Source organism: Lissotriton vulgaris, chromosome 4_1, assembly GCF_964263255.1.
Source record: "Lissotriton vulgaris chromosome 4_1, aLisVul1.2, whole genome shotgun sequence".
NCBI classification, from domain to species: Eukaryota; Metazoa; Chordata; class Amphibia; order Caudata; family Salamandridae; genus Lissotriton; species Lissotriton vulgaris.
This window is the reverse complement of record NC_141691.1, coordinates 149,504,202-149,526,356: the sequence shown is the minus strand read 5'-3', so window position 1 is coordinate 149,526,356 and position 22,155 is coordinate 149,504,202. Positions and strand designations below refer to the sequence as shown.

Sequence of the window (22,155 nt, the reverse complement as noted above, 5' to 3'; positions counted from 1 at the left end):
CAATGCCTCCAAGCTATGGAACACTCTCCCCCTCCATCTGAGAGCTAACCCAAATCTCTCCTCATTCAGAAAACAGCTTAAAACATTCCTCTTCAACCTCCCTCAATAAACTCTTCAGTCACCCCTCTCGATATGATGACGTTCTTAGCGCTTGGATGCCCCCGGGCATCAACCGCGCTCTACAAATCGACATACAATACAATACTTAAAAATCTATATCTCCGGAACCCTCAGGTGGGTTTTGCTCACCATAATATCTTAAAATTCATAAACAATATCATTTATATTTATAATTTGGTGTCTGATTTTTTTCGTGTTGTGTGACTCTCTTATCTGGTACTTCTAAAGTTACTTTGTTTAAGGCTCAATGTTCAAAGGCACAGCTACCAAGGATAGCGCAAGAGGTTTTACAAATGGGCCTGGCTGGACCCACAGCGGTTTTGTTCGTGTATTACATGGAGAGGTCCCACAGCAACATCATATAATACACCACAATCCTCACACATGTACTTCACCAAGTTAATGAAACTAAACTGAGGCAGTTCGTGGCAGTGAAAGTCCATGTCAAATATGACTTTGTAATAATGTAATCTCGTTCAATTCCATTAACACCTAATAAGAGGCTATGAACAAACATAAGGCCCCACACTAGTGATATTAAAGTACAAAATAGCATCGCTTGTTCTATTCCAAGGCTTGAAAGATGAATTCTGTTTTGTGAAACACAGAAGCTAATGATTCAAATCGTTTGGATAAACTTTAAAACACAAAAAGGAACGTCTTCTATTGCTATCCAACAATGTATTTAAAACAGCAGGCTGGACGTGCAGAGAAGGATTTCCTCTACAACCCTGGAACACGGCAAGGCGCAAAACAAAACGTTTCCCCTCGAGGTGCTAGATTCAAACTCTATCCAACAAACCCAATGCTTCTACTATCTACAAAAAAGAAACATCTAAATATATTTTCCCTCTTAGATCTTCGGTTCAGATGAAAAGAGCTTTAGTCTGGAGAGGTTGAATCTAATGACTGTTAAAACAAGCATTGGAAATGCAATAGGTCTCGCATTAGGAAAGTTTGAGCGATTGGTATAGTAAATGACACTTTTTTTATTTATGTGTTGGTTTTGAAAATAGCAAAATTAATAGCTTTGTGGATGTGATGGTGGATGTGATGGTGGATGTGATGGTGGATGTGATGGTGGATGTGATGGTGGATGTGGTGGTGGATGTGGTGGTGGATGTGGTGGTGATGGTGGATGAGGTGGTGGATGCGGTGGATGTGGTGGTGGTGGATGCGGTGGATGTCATGATGGATGTGGAGGTGATGGTGTATGTGGTGGTGATGGTGGATGTGGTGGTGGATGCGGTGGATGTGGTGGTGGTGGATGCGGTGGTGGATGCAGTGGTGGTGGATGGGGTGGTGGTGTTGGTGGATGGGGTGGTGGATTTAGTGGTGGTGGGTGTGGTGGATGTGGTGGTGGATGCGGTGGATGTGACACGGCGGGCAGGGGAGGGGGCGGAGCGGGAAAAAAAAAAAACAAGACGGAGGGAAGAGAGAGAAGGGGAGGGTTGAGGAGAAATGCGACACGGCGGGCAGGGGAGGGGGCGGAGCGTGTAAAAAAATAAATAAACAAGACGGAGGGAAGAGAGAGAAGGGGAGGGGGGAGGACAAATGCGACACGGGACTGTGTAAGTACTGAGCAGTATCATTTAGAGATCTTTAATTGATTCATTTGCACTTTTATTAAAGACGAAGTGTTTTTTTTGTGAGTTATTAGTTTTTCTTTGACAACTTTTGGGTCTCACAACAGGATTTATTTTTTCAAATTACACCCCTTTAGCCCAGTTGTGGTTCTGTATCTGTATAGCCCAGCCTTCTAGGTGGTTTATAGGGCAACTCCTGTTATGTCTGTGTGAATCCAAGATACATAATCTCTGGCAACATGGCATTTGCTCTGTTTACGTATGTTATTTGTGTTTGCATATGTATGTGTATATGCAACGTAAGCTTTAGATTTAAGCACTATTCAGCCTGGCGTTATTTGTGTAAGGCAGAGCGACCGCTGGCTTGGGAATTGTTGAATCTACCAAATGCAAAACGAATGAAGTGTCACTTTAAATAACCAGCCTGGAGCGCCGCATGTCCATTCTACAGTGCATGTGAGAGTGTTTGCAAAGCGTGAGCGCCAGAGGTTTTTGCTGCAGGCTCGCATTTGCAATTTGACTTTTAAGAAGTATATGCTGTTTGTACACACTTTACAGCTAACTAATAAAAATGTGAAATATGCTAATTGAAATATCAGACCCAACCTCCCAAGCTGAAAAGCTATCCAGTATCCTCAAAAATTGAAAAATGTATGGGAAATACTGCAAAAAGAGGCATTAATGACACGATGCAGCAATCATGTGCACAGCCAACCAAGCATAGAAGCTTTGGCTTGCAGCAAATTGTTCAGGATAGGTCTGTGAGATGAGAGTTCGTCAGAGAACTATGTGGTGATCTGAATGTTTGAATCCGTACCGACCCCATAGCCACCGCCACCAAGAACCATAAGAGCCGCCTACGAGCAGGCGGGCTCGCGGTTGAAACATTAGGTGCAACGCTGTACCTGGTTCTTGACTACGCAAGATGGAGGGAGGTTGGAGCTAGTGATCGCTATTGCACTTTTCCACCCAGCGGGACAGGCGTATTTTTCAAAATGCAAGCAAGTAGCCGAGGCCAACAAATCCACCAGGGCATTGTTATGAGTGAGGGGAGGGGGCGGAGCGGGAAAAAAAAAAAACAAGACGGAGGGAAGAGAGAGAAGGGGAGGGTTGAGGAGAAATGCGACACGGCGGGCAGGGGAGGGGGCGGAGCGGGTAAAAAAATAAATAAACAAGACGGAGGGAAGAGAGAGAAGGGGAGGGGGAGGACAAATGCGACACAGGACTGTGTAAGTACTGAGCAGTATCATTTAGAGATCTTTAATTGATTCATTTGCACTTTTATTAAAGACGAAGTGTTTTTTTTGTGAGTTATTAGTTTTTCTTTGACAACTTTTGGGTCTCACAACAGGATTTATTTTTTCAAATTACACCCCTTTAGCCCAGTTGTGGTTCTGTATCTGTATAGCCCAGCCTTCTAGGTGGTTTATAGGGCAACTCCTGTTATGTCTGTGTGAATCCAAGATACATAATCTCTGGCAACATGGCATTTGCTCTGTTTACGTATGTTATTTGTGTTTGCATATGTATGTGTATATGCAACGTAAGCTTTAGATTTAAGCACTATTCAGCCTGGCGTTATTTGTGTAAGGCAGAGCGACCGCTGGCTTGGGAATTGTTGAATCTACCAAATGCAAAAAGTATGAAGTGTCACTTTAAATAACCAGCCTGGAGCGCCGCATGTCCATTCTACAGTGCATGTGAGAGTGTTTGCAAAGCGTGAGTGCCAGAAGTTTTTGCTGCAGGCTCGCATTTGCAATTTGACTTTTAAGAAGTATATGCTGTTTGTACACACTTTACAGCTAACTAATAAAAACGTGAAATATGCTAATTGAAATATCAGACCCAACCTCCCAAGCTGAAAAGCTATCCAGTATCCTCAAAAATTGAAAAATGTATGGGAAATACTGCAAAAAGAGGCATTAATGACACGATGCAGCAATCATGTGCACAGCCAACCAAGCATAGAAGCTTTGGCTTGCAGCAAATTGTTCAGGATAGGTCTGTGAGATGAGAGTTCGTCAGAGAAGTATGTGGTGATCTGAATGTTTGAATCCGTACCGACCCCATAGCCACCGCCACCAAGAACCATAAGAGCCGCCTACGAGCAGGCGGGCTCGCGGTTGAAACATTAGGTGCAACGCTGTACCTGGTTCTTGACTACGCAAGATGGAGGGAGGTTGGAGCTAGTGATCGCTATTGCACTTTTCCACCCAGCGGGACAGGCGTATTTTTCAAAATGAAAGCAAGTAGCCGAGGCCAACAAATCCACCAGGGCATTGTTATGAGTGAGGGGAGGGGGCGGAGCGGGAAAAAAAAAAAAAGACAGAGGGAAGAGAGAGAAGGGGAGGGTTGAGGAGAAATGCGACACGGCGGGCAGGGGAGGGGGCGGAGCGGTTAAAAAAAGAAATAAACAAGACGGAGGGAAGAGAGAGAAGGGGAGGGGGGAGGAGAAATGCGACACGGCGGGCAGGGGAGGAGGGGGCGGAGCTGGGGGAGGCTGTGAGGTGTGCACGCGCTTTTAAGCTCAATGCGCATGCGCATTGAGCTTGAATCTCACGGGCACTGCAAGGAATCGCCACGATTCCTTGCAAGTTAGTTAAAGACTGGTTAATCCCCCATAGTCTCGCAAGCTCGATGCGCATGCGCATCGACAGGCGAGACCTAAAAAAAAGAAGGGGGATTTTGGAAAGTGCATGACAAGAAGTGCATTCCATCAGTCATGTTAGTGTCATGTGGTCATTGGTTCTATTTCAAAATTACACTGCAGTACAGGGAGAAATTCTTGAAAAGTTTTTGGTCAGTGGACGTGGAGAGTCAGGACTAGAGGGAGAAGCAGACAGATGACTGCCTCTGTCCAGGCAGAGTCAGAAGACTGACAGGCTCCATGTTTAAAGAGTACAAAAAAGAAATACAAACAAGTACTTGCAAAGTCAATAGCTGTAGGCGTTGGCAATGTTAATGCATCTGTGTACGGCTCTGGGGCTGGTTTAATTGATATCCCGACAGTAGTATTCATTCACGGGCCAGTGCGCCTCCCCCCCCCCAGACGCCCATATCGACACTTTTGTGCCCGAGTGAAAATTGTACTTGATGGATATACTTATTCAATCAATTTTGGGGAGGGGGGGGTGGTCTTTGTCCTATTCTTACAAACATTATTTAACATACTAATTTTACGTTCAATGTAAAGAAAAAACTCATGACAGGTTGCATATGCATTTTTAAGCACACACAAAAAATCTAAATGTTATCCTTGCTATATAGACGCTTAAAAAAAAGCAGCATCACGACTGGCACATTCGGTCCTTCAACTTTCCCCACTTACTATTTATTAGCGCTTATTCAAACCTGCTAAAACTTCTGGATTCAAACTCACTTGGGGTGCACATGAAGCTGTATGTGGTGGGCTAGGTACTGAAGAGTAGTGGGGAGCGAGGATCCCCAAAAGCAGGGGAACTAGAGATCTGTGAGGTTTTTAATGCCAGTGAGAGGTCGCCCACAATATGGCGAAACTGCTCAAAACGCGCACACAGGCAGGAGTAGATATGGGCCTTTTTAAATTAGATTTTGACTAACAATTAAAACCTTAGCTATCCGAATGACACAACAAGAGACCAATGGAAAAGAAGAGTTAGTAAAAGTCCCTATAGGTTAAGTACATTATAACACTTTATTAACACAGAAGATCTTAGCTAACAGCAGACTTTCAAATCAGAAGTGCTGTATGAAGTGCTATATGCAGAACAAGGTACTAGAACATTAGAATGTTGGGGCTCCACTGAAAACAATGGAGTGCTCTGGGCTTATAATAGCTGGCAGAACCCAGGAGCTCTAACATTCTCCGAAGCCTTTGTTTTACTTGTGGAGGAATGTTCTAATAGCCTTAGAGCCTCGTAGCAGCGAGCACATCAGCTGGTCTTTTCCACTTACAGCTGAAGAGGAAATTAAAGGGGGCAGAGTTAAAGGGTAAACAGAGCAACAGGGCACAAGGACTGTTAAAGAGGCAGGCACCAGCAGACCTAGTGCATCCTATACCATTAAATGCCATTTTGCCTAAAGGTTTCCCCAGAGACCCGCCGGATATTCAGACTGTGTCTGCGACCTGCTGGGCTTAGAAGAAGTTTGCGCGAATGTCTGGGGGACGTTCTCTTTATTCCTCTGCAATACCTCTGGCAAATAACCCATGGATGCCTCTAACGGAATTGAAGATTGTACAGCGCACGCTCAACTCCTATTCCTTAGGCACATGTGGTAACCTTTTCCTTGGGGGGGCATGTATTCCATATCGCGGAAGACGCACGATTCCGCGAAGCACCCTTCATGGATAGATTTGTCCTTAATTTACTCAGATGCGTGTTGAGAGCACACATTGCGGACTTTCCCCTAGAACTGGAGTCCTATTTGCCACTAAGAACCCTACTTACTAGTGTTGAGGGAGATCACCTAATTTCGACATTATATAAAGCTTGCATGACTCTTGTCCCTGCCAGAGACACCAAATTACGGGCTGTTTGGGAACGAGACTTAGGACACCCAATTGATGATTCACAATGGTCCTTTTGCTGCACGCAAATTAAAGAAGTGTCTTTAAATAGCAGGCACAAGTTGCAGCACTTTAAATTTCTGTGGAGCTTATTTGACACCAGCCAAACTTAACTCTTTAGACTCCTCCAAATCCCATAAATGTCCCAAGTACGGTGCGGACTATGCAGACTTTGTCCACATGACGTGGTCTTGTGTAATAATAGAGGCCTATTGGAGCACAGTGTATATTATCCTTACTCACATGACTGGCATTATCTTGCACCCTACCCCAGAGGTGGCCCTACTAGGTTATGCAATACAATACAATAATAGAGAGTAGCCCTTTATAACACAAGCATTTGCAATGCAATAGGTCTCGCATTACTAAGGGTTTGAGCTATTGGCATTGCTAATAATAATGCAACGTCAATAGCCTTTGCTGCAAACTGTGACAATTTCTTAGCAAATGACAGTACTTTGCAAAACCATTATACCACACTGTGCTGAACGATATTCCACAAGCATATCGACTACAGAACATAGCAAGGCAAGAATACTGTGGCAAAAGTATTGTGAAGGTATGTTTATATAGGTGAGCACAGGTTTACTATAGTTAACATACATGTATCTTGAGGATTTAAATATTTTGAAGGTTTGTAGTTAAGAATAGTAAATCTATGCTTACCAGTATTCACTCTGATATTCTGGTAGACAATCTTATTGCACCTGAAAACTACCCACAGTATTTGTATTTCTAAGTGAGTTCAATAGTTTGGAGTCACCTACAATGAGGGCCTTAGGATGTTTGTATGAAAACCATTGTAGTAATATCATACCCATACTTACCACTATGGTGCAGTAATTATCTGATGCTATATCATTGGCCCATTGCAAATTTTAGCCCCTGGAATAAGGATTATCTTCAGAAGTTGGTGTGTTTGCACCAATATCTGCACATTTATAGAGATCTTTTTCCTGGTTAATTTCTGTAAACTTTTCACAGGCAAAATATGTTTTAGAGGAGAAGGCGTAAGGTTTACCACATAAACTCATATTTCTGACTTAAATTATTGAAAGACAGGCAATGAATGGCGTAGACAGTGACTGTACACAGGGCTTTAAGTGGTCCAGGTCCTGCGGGTGCTCAGTAGGAGCTGAGACGGGTCCATATCGGGCTCTCCATTTTTAACTGTCAGGGTTAAAAGAAAAAAACAATGCAGCCCTGCAATAGAACCAGCCATCACTGCTCTTGATGTAACTTCAAAGAGACTCATTTTTCAGTTTTATATAGCGCAAACGTGGAGCGCGTCGCATGAGCACCAGTTACATTCCACTAGGACATTTTCATGTTTTGAATCCCAGGATGTTGAGCAGATGTCAAGCTCGAACCTGCTTTGCCTAGCTCTAAAATCCGCAGCTCTAAACTTATGCCACAACCTTGCCCACGGGATTGAAAGCATTTTCAATATTATATACAACAAAGTCATAGCTGTTTCTTATTTATCCAATGCGATTTACAAATATTGACAACGCCAATAGTTGTGTGTTGTTGTAGGTGAAATATTATTTGTTCTGAAATATATCTGGATGCAGTGACAGAAGCAGCAAAATACCAGTGGGGCAGCACACTATGCTAAATACAGATATTTAGCTTTAGTGTTTTAAGCCACACCCTTAATTACATCAGCCACGCCGCTATGAGAGAACCCCTCGTATTTTTCATTCCACTTAAAGCCTTTTCTGTACATGGCACACAGGAGGGCTCCAAAACAAATGCACAACAAATGAAATAAAAGATCCATTTATGACGCTCTTTGGGTTTGTTCAAAGGGCACACTATCCCTCTATAGAGCTCTCTCCCTTGGGATAACTCACAGAGAGCAGGTAAAGGCTACACAGCAGCTAGTGATTTAAAACGTTACATACCATGAGGCGCAACTCGCTATTGTATTCTAGAAAAGTAGACTGAAGTGATATATTAGAAGTGACACTAGATGTAAATAGAGGAAGGCTCCAAGGGGGAGATGCAAATGTTTTCTTTCGGCTTGTTGATATATCAAAGAGGAGTAAAGCGGAGAGGTGTAAGGGGATTATTAGCTCTGAAGGTGATTGATGTGTTTGTAGGGTGTTGTGAGCGATGCTAGATAAAGAGAGCAAAGGTAATTCATGTTTTCAGTTTGAGGGCTCCCTGCTCGGAGTTCATGGCGCCATACACAATTATTATTCAACATGGATTTTTTCATACTCACTTACCTTTTTAGTAATTGCAAAACAACCCGCAATCCATTGGCCTCCCCCTTCAGGCATTGGATGAATGGCGTGTCCATCAAGTTTGGTAATATCCCAGAGGATTGGCAAAAGAGTTCAAAGATAAAGTGTGGTGCCCCTGAAGCACGCACCGCTCTTATCTTTAAAGTAAAAATAAAAGCACTTTTAAAGCCGTGCACCTCGACGCTGCGCACTTCGAATGGTTGGCTGCTGGGAAGGTTTGAGAGTTGGGCTTCTGCTGAGAGTTCGCCCAAACTTCGCTCAGTTGATTGCAGACCTCGGTGCCTCGGGGGCTCGGCGTTCCGTTCCTCACAAATGTTTCTGACTGGCTGACTCTACAGACAGTGGCGCTGCTGCCATTATGTTAAAGCACCGAACGGGGTGCTTGTAAAACTAGCAACACAGAACAGAAAGCAGCCCGGGCTGAGTGAGAGGGCGAGGGCTGCCCGCGCATGCGCGCTCCGAGCCCCGGCGCCAAAGCGGAGTGCGGCATCTGAAGTCCCGGGTCCCAGGAGGGGCCCGGGTGAAGACCAGCGCTGCGGAGGAGACACGGAACACGCCGAAAGAGCCCGGTGAGTGTGTGGGGGGGTAGTGTACGCGAGTGTGTCTGTGTGTGTTCGAGTGTGTCTGTGCGTGTGTCTGTCTGTGTGCGCGTGGGTCTGTTTAAGGGGGGGTGCGTGTGTGTATGCAGTGTGTGTGTGTGTCTGTGTATGCGTGTGGCTGTGTATGTGCGCATGCGTGAGTATGGCTGTGTGAGTGTTTGCGCACGGGAATATGAGGCACGAGAGGGGCACGGCGCCGTGCGCGCCCACGAGGTAAAATCTCCGGCAGGAGAAGCTCGTGTCAGTCTGCTGTCCACATTCCCCCCAGAGTGAAAGCATAAGTTGTCGAGCCCTAGACAGCAAAAGCTTCGCTTTGCTTTCGTCTAGGCTCGACCTAAAAAAGGGAACCGGGCAAGCAGTAACCGTAAACATGGAATGCTCCCTTTTTTTATATATAATTACCTATCTTATGTTGTCTCGCACACATTTACTCCAAAACAAACTCACTTTGTATGATCGTCTTCATAGGGATCAACACACCACTTAGTCCGTGTCCAAAAGATTTTCAGAGAGTAGACCCACAAAGAGCAAAATATATATATTTTGGATTGTATATGTTCAACAAATATTGTTATTATTGTATTATTTTGATTTTAATTATGATCATGCAATTTATAAATTGAATGAAAGAACTCTCAAAAGATTTATAATCCGGAAAACTTATGTACCTGAAAAGATTCATTGCACACTGAATCTATGTTTTAAAAAACAATGTGTTTGGATGTATTGTTTTAATAAATGTAAGTCATAAGATGATCAACAATGTCTAGGTTAATTATTGTTTTTTAATATTGTTACCATATTTTGCTCTTTGTGGTTCAACTCTCTGAAAAATCTTTTGGACACAGACTAAGTAAGTGGTGGGTTGATCCCTACTAGGTTTATGTCTGTAACATTCCCAAGCAGCTACGCAGATATACATCCATTGCGCTGTTACTATCAAAACGAGAAATAGCTCTATACTGGGGGAGTAAGTTCGTCCCTACCACTAAGGCCTGGTTAAAAATAGTCTCATCTACGAATAGAGATCTATATGCACCTACACTCCCCAGGACATCCAGATCCAAAGTTATTTGGGACCCCGTGAAATCCTATCTGTTAGAGATTGAGAATTCCACCTCGTCACAACCTCCATCGGGAATAGTCCCAACAGGAGTGGGGTGAATCCACCCTCCACCCCACAAACAGGAGTCTAATATATCTGTCGTTATGCGAACTGTTGAGGTGGTGCCCCGTATGTCTATGGAAGTAGAGGGGTGCTTTTAAGAATGGTAAAGAGCCTACAGTAATGTGTACTTTGCAGTGTGTATTGTAAACATTGTATTATGGGCATGTACCCGAAGCTTGCTGGAATATGATCAAATTGAAAATAAAGTTATTAAAAAAAAAAGAAGAGGCAGGTGCCAGCCATTCGGAGGAGTAGGCTGGAGAATCCAAGCGCATGCTGACTTTATAACAATAAAGGACAAGGAACACAAAAAAATAAACCAGGCAACAGCAAACACAAGCAGGAAAGGAAGCATAAAACTGTCTCACAAAACAAACAGATAAACAACAAAAAGTGTAAATAAGCATCCAGCCATTCGGAGGAGTAGGCCGGAGAATCTCAAGCACATGCTGACTTTATAACAATAAAGGACGAGGAACACAAAAAAATAAACCAGGCAATAGCAAACACGAGCAGGAAAGGAAGCATAAAACTGTCCCACAAAACAAACAGATAAACAACAAAAAGTGTAAATATGCAGAACTTGGGCTATGCTACGTGGAGTTAACAAAACATAAATAGGAGAGACAGAGAGTTAGGATTCACCACTAGCATGTAAGCCTTTTAAAAGTATAATGGAATAAACAAATAAAAAGGCAATGGGTGGGCTGTAAGCCCACAAAGTATATATAGCATGTCTCCAAGAGACAGGGCAAGCGCACTCTATCCAAGACCTAACTAGAAAGTCACTATGGAATACTTGCTAAGTGGAATGGGAGAGCCATAGCTCTGCCTTTCAACATGAAGCTCTAGCACTCCAAAACCAAGAAGTGAAAGGGCAATAAAATTATTTTTCTGTTTAAAGGTTAACGTTTACATTTACTGAACATAAAGATACCATTAAGAAAGTATCAGCAAGTGAGCATTATGCAGCATTTCCTGATCTAAAAGGAATACTCAATTTAGTCACAGACATAACCAGGCTATAACTATATGACGAAGACAAATCCTCTGTGCATGAAAAGAGTCAACCAAGTAGCACCTCATTATCCAAGGGAATACCTGCACATGATAATTCCGCCAAAAAGCAAATATTCCCCCAGGAAAGGAGCTCAGCACAGATTGATCCAACAGGGGGCATCCTGGTGAAATACATAGTTAGGAACATGTCCAACTCTGAAGCCCCTCTTTAACTAGTAGATGTGCTCAGACAGATCTTTTCATACAACACCCCATTTTCTCAGATAAAGTCCTCAGTAAATGACTTGCACATCCACAAACCATCTCCTTGGCCAAGAGAGGTGGTCAAGGGTATTACATATCCAACCATTGACCACATCTTGAAATCAGAAGCAGGATCTTCTTACCATGGCACATTCAATCACACAGCCCAACCTTTTACAGTGGATGCTGCTTGTTGCAGGGACCTATGCAACTATGCAGCATCTCTTTATGCAGGGGATGTAGTACATGCAAGATAATAAGCCAACCAACGATACAGCACTACAGATAATCCTTACAAAGCCATTTGATATTGGACAAGTTGTCAGAGACTGATTGAACCATGTAACATTTAGTATCAACATCTGAGCCACAGTGATGAAGCGAAGTGGTTTATTCAAAGTACCAATCCAAGTGTGGTGTCCTGCTAACCAGCCAGTTCATCAATTGCCTCCCTGAGAAGATGAGCTCATGGGCAAAATTAGCAGTTTATGACACAAATAGAAACATCACAGTTTTCTTAAATTACATAAAGATAAAACACATCTTCTCTCCTTCATATAGTAAGAATGCCTTCTTCAGAGCTTCTCAAAATGTATGGTCTTACACCTCCTGGCAAAAAGGAATATCCTGCCATCTAAATATTTCCACTGATGCAAGCACTTCAAAAAGAGGTGTTTCTGTCATCACCATGTCACAGAGGTACATCTTCAACTACAATTTAAAGTGCAATAATAGTTGTGTAAATCTCCATAAATCAAATCCCAAGAACTGCTGCTCTCCATTTCGATTTATTTCTATGTTTCCAGGAGCCCTTTCACAGAACTCTCATAGAACACTTCCTCATCAACTACCCAACACCACCACACAAGTCCTCTAAATCAGTGGCTGTTGCAAGGTAAAGCAATGAGGTCCCTTAGTAAATGTGGGATAAAGGCCAGAAGTGGTCACCTGGAACTAGCTGGCCATGAGACGTAAGACCAGGGCTTTGAGGCAAGAAACTGTCACCCGGCAGTATAGCCAGCACCTGATGGAAAGAAGCAGCGGCTAGGAATCAGATAGCTATATGCAGGACGACCAGGGTGTGAGAAGCTGACCTGGTATATGATGTCCCCTAATGTAAGAGGGCACCTTGCACCAGTCCAGACAACCCTTATGGTGATGTAAGAGCTCTTGGACAACCTTAGAAAGCTCTCTAAGTGGTAGCTGTGGAGAGCAGCATTCAGGCTTAGTCTAGAAGGAGTGTAAAGTAGCTTGTTTTTACCAGAATGCAATCTTTATAGTATAGATTAAATGAAAAAGAACCACACCAAGTATTTATAACAAGCATTTGCAATGCAATAGGTCTCGCAGCATTCAAGTTCGAGTTATTGGCATTGTATATGACAATGTGTTGCATTAATTTTTTTACAAACTCTGTATTGGTGCATGAAGATGATTTGCAACTTAGTGCCTATTTTGTTGTTTGTAAATAAATATGTAAATATTGTATATTTGTTTGGTTAAAGTTTAATGTTATGATGGTCATGTAAGGGCCTGGATAGGATTGTTATAGTGTTGTAGTGAACAAGAGCAATTATAGCACATTATTGGCGAGAGAGAGAATGTATGCTGTCTCATTGTTGACACCAGGCAGCACATAGTGAGATCACCAGACTGGAAGAGAGTGCGCATTTTTTATAAATACATGTTTGTGCCTGAAAGGTAGTAAGAAATGTGGAGTGGCCTCAGTGCCCAATGGGGTGTCGAACATAGCTCTCTTCTCGTTTACCAGCAGGGGTGCACTAAACTCATTCACCTTTCTTGAATTAGGGCCTATGCACTATCACACGCCATTGCATGTATCACTAGCAAAATGCACTACCAGTTAGAAATCCTACAGCGGAGCAAACCTGTGAGCCGCGTCTTGAATTAAGAGGAACTTTGAAACTGCAGTGACATCCAGAGTTTGCTCTTCAATGCCGCCCAGCTCCAGACATTTCCTTTAAGTCCCTGGCGTTTCACAACCTGACAGCCTCAGGAAAGGCCAGACAAAAGCCCAGAGATAAGCAGCGCCACTAGGATGTGTGTGCTAATAACGTGCCAAGTGCAGATCGGCAGCGCCAAATGAACATATTCTTCAGCAGATGGCAGGCCCCATTATGCTCTTTTAAGTGATCAACATTTAATGTGTTTCGAATGAAATGTGTATACAATTAGAAGGAACGTGTTAGTTCTTTAGAAAGGGCGTTCCAGTTTAGTTATTCAGTACTTCGTGTGTGCTACATGCAGCGCCATATGCTGATAAACAACAAAATAAATAATGGAATCTTCCTGACCGCCCCCAGCGCCTAGAGACCCTAGCAGTGATGGTTCGCGCTAGCCCCAGGCATGAAGGAGCTGACCGGGAGCCCACCCCGCATCAAACTGACTGCCCCCGGGTTATGAGGTGAACCAGAGCGGGTGAACGGAAGTGGTCGGGTGGTTAAAATAGCTGTTGTGGAGATATCCCCAGAAGCCCGAGGGGAGACTGACCTTCACCCGGCGCCAGTGAAGGATTAAAGCCAGAGTGCAACAGCGTAGCAACCACGGCTACTTGCCTCACTGTGAGAAGAAGGTTCGCCAGGGCGAGACCTAAAAAGTGAAGAGTTACATACAGAGGTACATACAGATCAGAAGTGGACTGAGAGCCTGCCCATCTACACAGCGTTTGTTATGTAAACACTTGATAATGCTGAAAACCCAATAGATATTTTAATTTGTTGGGAAATTGGGTGAGTACATTTTAATTATAAAAACGGTATTGATGTATTCTGGGGTTCATTGCTGTCTTATTAATTAATATAATGTTAAACTTCATCAGGTGTTAGTTACATTTTTTGTTTTTGCTCTGTAATGTTGGCAAAGAGAATTGAGTTAGTGGAGGTTACCATAGTCAGCTATTCCCTGTCTTGTGAAACACAGTCAGACCCTAAGGGACACCAGGTGTTGGTCTTACTTAAAGTACAGGGGCTGGTCCTTGTGCAAAATGCCCCGTTTTCTCACCATGTGAAAGCTCTGCGATTTTAGCAATTTACTTATCACAGCATTGAGGGCTAACTGTACATGAATAAACCTGCCTTGTGACTCCACCGATAGAACTAAACAAAATGCCCTGTGCTGTTTCAAATGATTGATTTCAGGTTTGTTAATTCTATTGGATCAGCTGAGTTGCTACTCCCAGAAATCAGAGGGGGTTCTCCTTTATAGCCCGAGAGAGAGAGAGAGAGAGAGAGAGAGAGAGAGAGAGAGAGGTCTGCGTCCTCTGATAATGTTACCAATAAAGCCTTTGTATACCTGAAAACAAACATTGAACCGTATACCGGAGAGGAGTTTTATTTTTCCATTTCTGCCAGCCTCCACAGCTGCCCGTGGACCTGCTGCTGGGCCCATGTTTGCTTCAGTCTGTTGGCATGAGTATAAGGCGCATGCGCAGCACTCCTGCCTGACAATGTGACGTCAGAGTGTAACTCTATGGCTGAGCGAGGGGTGCTTGCTGCTCTCGTGCATGTGGAGGAGAAAACTGCAATGAAATCTATGAAACAACTTTGTAACAAAAAAAAGTAATGCAATGGAGGTGCCGCGGATTGAACACCAGGGCCTCTTACATGCAAAGCATGCGCTCTACCTCTACCACTGTGCTACGTCCCCTAGCTGAAAAGTTATTGCCCACGTCTTCACTTATTTCTTGCTTCAGAAAGCCCTGCAGTGACAGAATGTGCGTTGTCTGTCAATTTTCCTTCCTCTTAGGTGTTTTTAATCTACTTACAGAGCCGAGTGTGTCAGTTTGTTGGCCCTTTCCCTCATCATTCTCCTCACAGGGCGGTAGCGGAAGTGCAGTCTACACGGTATATCTGTACAATCACCATTTTTCACCTCCACTGTAATATGCGGTGCCAGGACCGAAGGGGCATTCTAATCTTCAGTGAGGGGGCACTTGTAAATAGCATATTACTTGGCCTCAGCAAACTCGATGCAAAAAAAGACGCACGTGGGAAAGAAGGAAAGAAAAGTTTAAAAGAAGTGGAGATGCCGGGGATTGAACCCGGGGCCTCATACATGCGAAGCATGCGCTCTACCACTGAGCTACATCCCCACATAGCTCGAGCCCGATAAAAAGGAGCAGGAGGCGTAATGTCGGCATATCTCTTTCATCCGTGTCGTGCCCTCACAAATACGCAGGGCAGAGTTGTGCAGTGGCGAACCTGGAAGAGGTCCCACACGACTTTGGTGTGAGGAAACCGGTGCAGGACCAAGGTAAGATTTGAAGGTGTGCCACGCAAAAGCTGCCGCCGTGGCAAGGAAAGACCGGACAGCCCCTATTCAAGCAAAACAGCTTGCTCATGCCTTTCACTGTACCCAAGGACTCGGTCACAACTCACCGAATGAAAGTCTGAGAAGAAACGAGCGACGTGAATGGGCTGAGCGTCGACGACTGTGCGGACTTCCACCCTTTACGCTGTGCGACGCCGGAGAGGAGGGAAAGAGGAGAAACGAGAAGAAAAAATTAAAAAAATAAAACGAGTCAAATGGGAGCCAACAGGAGCGCTGGAGAGCGGGGTTAAACTCTACGCACGCATGCTGCTGAGTTTCAGTTTGTGAAAATAAGTGATCGGACCAGGCGCGAAATGAAACAAGACTGACCCAATGGCTGCAGAGGGAAAGAAGGACACGGAACACGCGGAAGAGCCCGGTGAGTGTGGGGGGGATGTGTACGAGTGTGTCTGTGTGTGTGTGTGCGCGTGCGTGTGTGCCCATGAGTGGGTGGGGGGGTGCGTGCGTGGCTGTGTATGTGCGCGTGAACCCGGGGGCGGGGTGAGCGTGTGTGTGTGTGTGCGTGCGTGCACTTATATGTTCCTGCGTCTGTGTGTGTGCCTGCCTGCGTGTTTAGGTGGGAATCTGAGGCAGTGGATGTGCACGGCGCTGGGCTGGGCGTGCGCGCCCACGAGGTGAAGTCGAAGCTCGTCCCCTGTCTCAGATTCCCAGGAGACGGACAGCTATAGTTGTCGAGCTAGACGCATGCAAGCATGCGTATTCTAGCTCGACCTAAAAATATGTATTTATTATATAATACTCTCTAGTACGTTCCAATATCTCTTACACATAGATAAACACAATGCACACAATACTTTAGCAAAGAAACACAGTAAATAGTACGACATACACAGTGGCCCAGGGGGAGACCAAACCATATACTAAGAAACTGGTATAAGAACCACAATTCGAGTCAAGACAGTGTCGAAAGGACATAGAAGTGCTGGGACCCCAAGGAACCTCCCAAGGTGAGTAGACAGAAACCACAAGGAGAGCGTGTGCAATGTGGAAACACAACCGTGTCCCCAGAACAACTCTATGTGCAAGTCGCGATAGGATTTGTAAAGATTAAGGACCCTTCCCAGTGGACCCTGAAGAAACCTCGTGGAGGACAGAAGGTTGGAGAGCAACCACACCCATAGATACCCTAGTACCCACGTTACCTACACCAGGGAAGCCGGGTGCATAAGTGTGAAGTGGTGTCGGAAACCATCGTAGAACCCAATGGAGGACTTCAGGAAAGTGCCGCTGGCGAAGAAGGAGAAAGTGTCCAGTGGAATCCAAGGATGGATTCTTGATGAGAGGTACCTGCAAGCAGAGGGGACAGATTCTAAGTCACTCAGGGGTGACCAGGAGACTTGGAAGACAAATGACCTCCGCTGTCGGGTATTGCAGGATGGATGATGAGGGCCTTGACTCTGCAGCTGTGCGGACCAGATGACGCTGAGGAGGACCAGGCACCGTGCACAGCAGTCCCATGAAGGATGTTGAGTGCTGAGGGGTCAGTGTCCGGCGGGAGCACCAACAAGCCTTGGCAAAGGCAAGCCATGCAGGAAACAAAGAAGGAGCAACGTCAGGACAAGCAAGGTCCAGGGGACTCACCAAAGGCAAGGAAGTCAGGGGAGGCCCGAGCAATCAGGCGAACTCAAAAGAAACAAGTGTGACCCTCATGAGGACCTACAGGCCGGAGGCACTGGAGTCGCGAGTGGACCTCAATCAGCTCTCCAAAAGATGCAGGCCAAGATGCACACAATGCAGTGTGGCGGAAGATTCTGGTCACTGAAGGTGCTCGAGGTTGGGGCTACTTGAAGCCCTAAGTTCTTTTTGCAAAGAAGCCAACGATCCTTTACAACTGTAAGTTGGACTCGATGCACTGGGGTTCGGTTATTGCAACACCCACGAGGGATACTGGCCTAAAACTTGGTTAGAGGGCAGGGCAGGCCTCGGGAGCTGTGGAAAACCACCACCTGTGTTGCAGAGCCCATGAAGTCGGGAGGAGCTCACGATCTGCAAACTGGTTGACTTAGTTGTAGTGCCTGCAAATGCGAGGGTGACTCCTTCACTCCAAGGGAGATTACTTCAGGTGTATTTGAAAGTCAGGCCCAAACAAAATCCAGCGAAGTCCAGAGTGCCCAGACGGTAGAAGTGCAGTGGTGTCTGATCGGATTCTTATCCAACGACTAATTTAGGGACCTACACCCAGGTAAGCCCTGAAGTACCCTAGGGAAAATGTTGGGAAGATTCAGGGGACCCTCCCAGGTGAGGGTCTGAACAGGGTGGAGGTTACTCCAATGTCCTTTGTCTAGTTTCGCGCCAGAGCGGGAGCCTACGGCTTCCAGGACTGGTTTCAACTGAACTATGCACAGGGACACCAAATGTGCCCCTCATGCACAATTGCTGGCATGGGCAAGCGCACCCACCCAGTACCAATACACTAAATCCTGTCTGGGAGGTGTTCACACCTACCTGTGGCAGGATGCCTATTGTTCTGCTTTCCCCTGCTCGAGCTTGGCTCAGCAGCAAGAGGGCAGAAATGTGTCTCTGGTCGGCAGCAACCATTTTGCGCTGTCCGGATTAAGAAGGCTGGTACCAGGAACACTGAGCAGACCCTCCAGCATTTCGCGATTTCGTGATTCACGAAATAATCGCGAAATCGGCTGAAAAGCGCGATAGCCGCGATATTTAGTATTTCAGCCGCAAAAAACAGGTCTCCTGGCAAGCATAAAAAATGATGCCTTTTAATTGGCTGTAAGCGCATACGTCACGACGTGAACTGTGCTGTACAGCCGTAATAGCAGGAAACAGGAGAGTGCCCGTTTCTGAAAATGTTCTTTTTTGTCCCAAAACTGAAATGAAAACACGGCGGAATGCAGCTTTGGCAGGAAATGCTGTTAAAATACTGTTGTGAAGATTGAAGCGTATGAACAGTTTGAATGTACACCAAGCGTCACTTATCCCTTGTTTGTCCACTTGCATTATTTTGGATTTTGTGAGGTGGAAGTGCTGGGTTCAGTAATTCTGCTTTTACCTTCTAGAATTCAAAATTCCCTAGTAAAGTATATGGTAATACTGCAAAAATAACGCTTTTACCAATACCGCAGGGTGCTGAACTTAGCAAATGCATTATTACCACATTACTGGAACCTCTTCCCCCAGAATAAAGAAGCATAAGGTGGGAAATCGGGGCATGTGTAAGATTAGTATTCTTCTGGCAGTCAGAAGCTACGAGTTTATTTTACTAACAAAAAATGAATAACTAACACATATATATATATATATATATATATATATATATATATATATATATATATATAGTGATATATATACACACACGTGTTATTCATGTAAAACTTAGAGTTTCAAAAGCAATATCACCTTAGAAAACAAGATAAAGCAGTTCAGCTTTGGTACCCTCAGAAAATGAAGGCTGAGAGGGGAGGTGTTTTTGCTCATCAGATTGTTCAGAGGCTATGAGCACAACGCGTCTGACGGGCAGGAGGCTGAAATATTAACATACTGGTGAAAGTTGGGATTGTGCTTTGTCGGGACCAATTACTGAGTGCCTGCGTAATACTTAGGAGTGTTTGACGGCACAAAAGAAGAATGTGGCTGTGCTCAGACAGTTAAAAAATCAAGGAACCTTGATGTGCCATAAGAGGCGGACAGGACATGGCTAACACAACAGTGCACAGACCTTGGCACTGCACGCATGCACGAGTATAGGCAGCAGACCAACAGCACAGCCTTAGGCACTGCATGGAAGAGGACAGGCAGCAGGCAACAGCACACTTTATGGCACTGCACAAACAGGCTGCAGACCAGTAGTAAAGAAAATGGCACTGCGCATACGAGGGCAGGCTGGAAACCGATAATCCACTGGCAATGCACATACGAGGGCAGGCTGCAGACCAACATCACAGCCCCAGGCACTGCATAGAACAGGGCAGGCAAGGCAGCAGGCAAATAGCTTACTAAGCATGGGCGGAAAATCCGTTCCGCTCGCGGATTTTGCGGATTTTCGGTAAATTCACAATCTGCGAATTTCCCGCAAAATCCGCGAGCGGAACGGATTGGGTCAAAAGTTCAAGCTGACTTTTTGTAACTATTTTAGAATGGAGCCGGCAAGCTGCCAGAGCCTCTAAAATAGTTACAAATGTCAGCTTCAACAGGAAGCACTAATAGATAAAGTAAAGCAGGTGCTCGAGTTGAATCTCAAATTCAGTTACACAATCATTAATCACCCCAAACTTGGGGTGATTAATGACTGTGTAACTTAATTTGACCTTCAACTCAAGCACCTGCTTTACTTTATCTATTAGTGCTTCCTGTTGAAGCTGACTTATGGCTGTGGGCAGAAGGGCACAAAGTGGGACAGAGGGCATGAGTTAGGCAGAGGGCAGAGGGGCACAGAAACCAGTGGGGCAGAGGCAAAAGGGCACAAACAAGAGTGGGGCAGAGGGCAGAAAGGCACAAAAACAAGTGGTACAGAGGGCAGAAGGGCATAAAAAACGAGAGGGTGGCAGTGATGAACCAGGCAAAAAAAAAAACGCGAACACGCAAAGCGCTCCGCGAATACGCAAAGTTCCCCGCGAACACCCGCGAACACGCAAAAACAAAAAATCCGTAAATTCGCCAATGTTGCAGATTGCGAATTCGCAAATCGCGAATTCGCAAAATTCGACCATACTTATAGCTTACTTCATGGCACTGCACATACGAGAACAGGCAGCAAACCAATAGTACAGCCCGTAGCACAGCACAATTGCAGGCAGGCTGCCTACAAACAGCACTGTTCATGAATGAAGACAGTCTGCAGACCAGCAGTACAGATCATGGCACTGTATATGCAAGGATACGCCGAGATGTACCTAGGAGGCACTTTTGAACCCCAACCCGCCCCCAATCCCCCTCCCCCCAAAAAAAAGCTGGGGGAGTCTGGTGCTACAGAAATATATATTGGAAGGTTAGGGGTTCGAATACAAATTCTATGGTAGACAGCACACGCCGTCTGAACAATGCTGTGGGTGGCGTCACTGGCGGGTACCTCAAGGAGACATTGCTAGAGCAACCTCACAGGGGATGACACGCTGGTAGTCCAGTCCTAGGCGCTGCCTCCCCCCCACCCCCCCAGTGTAATGCACTGTACAGACCCTGCAGGATTTGAGGCTGAAAATGAATGATTATGAGTAAAATAAATTGCCGCAAAAATGCCGCTAAATTTTCATATTCGTGCCGCTAAATTTCCAAATTTGTGCCGCTAAATTTGCTAATCCATGCCGCTATATCCTGTGGGGTCTGAGAGCCTAACGGAGGGCTCTTCCAGTGCTTGGAATCATATCTCCCACACCGTGTATGGTGTGGAAGTATGATTCCAACATGTTTGATACCAAACATGATAGGATTTGTTGCAGCAGTTTTCAAGATGGTCATCGTGTAATTATGCGATGCCCCTCTATATAGTGTATGGCTGCTTCACTGACAACCCGGGAGAATGGACTCCGTGGGCTACAGGGGTATCCTGCTCCTGCAGGTGCACCCTCTCCCTTAGAACCAAACACCCTGCCTTCAGGATTGCAAAGACCTGCTAGAGGGGTGACATCTAGGTTTTAAGTGCAGTGACTCTAGATATAGAAAACCTATATATTTAGTAGGTGGTGCGAGCACAAACTTACACAGGCTGCAATGGCAGGCCTGTAGATCCATTTTGAATGCTCTCTCATGGGTGGCAAAATGCATGTTTCAGCCCATGGGGGACCTCTGGGGTAACTATGCCCTGGGTACCTTAGTACCATATACTAGGGAGTTATGCGGGTACCCCAGTATCCAATCTGGGATGTATCCAAGTGCACAATAGTTTAGGATGAAGGCACATAGACTGGGGCCCGGATTAGGAGGATTCCAGTCTGACTAATCAATATACAGCTTAGTACCAGACAAAAAGTGGGGGTAACCATGCAGAAGGATCCTACCTTCCTATACAGGGTATACAGACAAGGAGCAGCCACCAGGCACAATTGGTTAGGAGCGGTCACTAGGCACTAGATCGCAACCCATGGTAGCATGACCAGGGACTGGAGACAAGCAGCAGCCACCAGGGACTAGTTGAGCATCTTCAAGACAGACAGGTCCTGTAGCCATAACAAGGAGGATTTGTATTTATTTATTATGGCGTTTTATAGAGCGCAAAGTTGACCCGTGAGGGTATCAGAGCGCTTTACTTGATATACAGAGGTGAACAAACAAAGTCTAAAGTGCAGAATTATACAAAACTATACAATAGAATGAGACAGTA

The 22,155-nt window shown here is 45.1% G+C and overlaps 1 protein-coding gene and 1 non-coding gene across 2 annotated transcripts in view; both read right to left on the bottom strand.

Annotated features, from left to right (window-relative positions):
* The window catches only part of ATP7A (ATPase copper transporting alpha), a 568,605-nt gene that overhangs the window by 513,916 nt on the left and 32,534 nt on the right, over positions 1–22,155 (bottom strand). The gene's annotated exons all lie outside the window — the stretch shown is intronic.
* TRNAA-CGC (transfer RNA alanine (anticodon CGC)) lies at positions 15,574–15,645 on the bottom strand. The gene has a single exon. It is a non-coding gene; the product is annotated as a tRNA-Ala (tRNA).